Here is a 3,021-nt window from a genome sequence, read left to right as displayed (position 1 = left end):
ATTTTATTTTATTTTATTTTATTTTATTTTATTTTATTTTATTTTATATTTTAGCACTCTGTACCACGGGGTAGTCATTTAGCTGTCTCCTCATACTCTGAATTAAGGAGAGAACAGAGCAAGAAGACTTGACAGCCTGTGCCTTCTTACCAACGGCATTTTTTATTACACGCCTCCCTAACCCCGCCACCCCTGGCAAAAGGTTCTTGACACAAGTCAAGTCTGCTGTCTCCGGGATACTGGCACCACCTCCATCTCAGGGATAGTGAAATGACTGAGGTCTCTCTGCATTTCTACAAATTCCCTTCTTTGTTACCCCAAGTTTCCAAGACCTGCTATCTGTACTCCAAGTTTGGCCTTAGGCTTCTGTAGCACCTTTCCTGAGGCACTATGGGAGAACGGAGAATCAAGGGGTGTAGAATGTGCTCAAGGGAACGGCTCATCCCTTAACATGGAAAGATTATTTTGCCCCACTCTCCATATGTGAGCATGAGAGAGGCAGAAGGAAGATTGGCGAGGGGTAGATATGGTGCAGGACTTGGTGGGAACCGGGAAGCCAGGAGAGTCTGATTTTCCTTAAATTTGTCACTTGGTGTGCTGGCTAGTTTTATGTCAACTTGACACAAGCTAGAAGTCATTTTTGGAAGAAGGCACTTCAGTTGAGGAAATGGTCCCACTAGACTGCCTTGTGGGCTAGCCTTGTGGTACATTTTCTTGGTTGGTGATTGATATGGAAAGCCCAGTTAACTGTGGGTGGTTCCATTCCTCAGACAGTGGTCCTGGGTGCTACAAGAAAGCAGACTGAGTAAGCCATGGAGAACAAGCTGATAAGAAGCATTCCTCTGTGGCTTCTGTTTTAGTTCCTGCCTCCAGGTTCCTGCCATGAGTTCTTGTCCTGACTTTCCTCAGATTTGAACTGTTGCCTGGAATTGGAAGCTGAAATGAACCCTTTCTTCACAACAATAGGAGCCCTAACCGTGACACTTGGGACCCGCTCTCTTGGCTTCCTTTGTGGAGGATAGAGCTTTCAAAACATCAGCCTCCAGCTACCCAAAGTATGAAAGCCACCTGGTGCCTTACCAGGCAGTGACACTTGGACTTTAGGACGATCTGTGGGTGTGTCTCAGCGGAGCCACACCTCTGCACTCACTGTCCCTGCACTGGTAGGACAGATGTTCCCGGTATGCCAGATAGTGCTTGTTACTGCTGCCTGCTGTTGTGTCCTCTGACATGACCCACCTGGCTTGATGCATACACTACTTACTTCGAATGTGGCCTGGGCTTTCTGGAAATAAAGAATGAAGGCTGACAGAGCCCTTGTCACTAAAGAACAAAGCCTAGCCACTACTCAATGGCCTGTGGTCCTCTGAAAGTACCCATCCCAGCAACCAGAGGAGAGCCTTCCAGACACACTCATATTCACAGCTGTCAGAGTCAGGTTTGAAGTCATTGTTCCTGAGACTTCTTGGGGCCTCTCTTAGAAGCAGCTGAAGGCTTCTGGTTTAATTACTAGACTAGGGAATTCTGCCTCTGGGCTTCTCTCTAGGGGCACTCTGTAATTGGTGGGTCCTAGAGACACCCATCTAAGCAAACATGATGTCGTAGAGCTTGGGAGAAATACGAAGATCTATGGACCTGTATAGGATGAGATGGGATGGGACTGTCCATGGGGAGAGAGGCAATGAGACCCCAAGGTACCTACTTGAGGAGCAGGGTCTCACTTCTGAGCTCTGTATTGCTTCTCTGTGGACTTTAGTCCTTCAAGAGACTAAAGGTTTAGGCAGGCCAAATACTTCAAAAGATCAGCCCTATGCCTCCAAAACTCTTCTGCCCTTCTCAGCCTAGATCTTCAAGCAAAATTTCTTCTGCTCTGTCTCGATGGGGTACCTTCATGCAACCCCTTCAAGGGTCCCTTAATCTTGATTCCCCCAGGGATATACCATGAATACGTGGTATGAGACAAGTTTGAGCAAGTTCTCATGGGGTATTGACATACCTCCATAATATGACTTTGCAGTGTTTTATTGTGTTTGGGGTAACCGGGGAGGCCTGGGATAGTTGGGTCAGCTGTGGGTCAACTCTTCTAGGAATATTCACTTCCTGTACTCTGACTCTCATGCCCTTACACATTTGAATACATATGCCTGCAGAAGGACATGACTGGACTTGCTACTGCTCCTGTACCAACACACGAGCAGACGTGGTTTCTAGTGTATGTTTGGGATGAGTCGAATGATTGAGCTTCATCTTCTAGAAGGCACTGGTCTTACCATGGTGGGGGCAGCCCTGGGGGTAGCCCAAAGAGCTGTCACTCTTCACCATGCAGGGAACTGAGAAAGGCTTTACCTTCCCTGAGCCCCAGTTGCTCTTCAGTAGCATATGTGGTAACTGCGATGACCAAGCCACAAGGTCCTTGCAAAGGGCTTGTCACAGAGCACTCAGAAGACAAGAGCTGGCCCCTCTTCAGACTCTGGACAGTATTTATTCTTTTTTTTTCTTGCACAATAAAGCATTTCAGAGTGAGATGAAAGAACATTTGCCTTTGGGACTCGTTGTGGCTTTCTCCTAAGGCAACCGTCCCAAGACACACTCTATAATGAGTGTGATTAGTGTGATGCAAAGACGTGTGTGTGTGTGTGTGTGTGTGTGTGTGTGATGAGAAAACTAGCATGTAGTGAGTTGAGGTTAAGGCCACAGCCCACAGTGCACAATACTGCCCAATAACAATGAAGCACCAGGCCCTAGACATCAATGAATGGTAATTAGGAGGGCCTGGGGTATATCTAGGACTTGAAACACTCCTCCATGCCAGTTGTCTCTGTAGCAGGGCCTCTGACAAGTCTCGTCCAGGGCTGCGTGTCTGCTTCACCACTGGAGCGCCCTGAACACCACCACGAGCTGCTTAGGGGGGTGGGGCAGAACTCAGTGTGGAATGGGGGTCCTCAGTCTGTGTTTTCCCAGAGTGGGAAGCAGTGGAGTCTGGGACGATTGCTGTTGTTCCCAGTCTTCTGTACATCCAGG

The sequence above is a fragment of the Grammomys surdaster genome, unplaced genomic scaffold, assembly GCF_004785775.1.
Source record: "Grammomys surdaster isolate TR1022 unplaced genomic scaffold, NIH_TR_1.0 126059, whole genome shotgun sequence".
In the NCBI taxonomy this organism is placed as follows: Eukaryota; Metazoa; Chordata; class Mammalia; order Rodentia; family Muridae; genus Grammomys; species Grammomys surdaster.
This window is presented reverse-complemented; position numbering follows the sequence as displayed.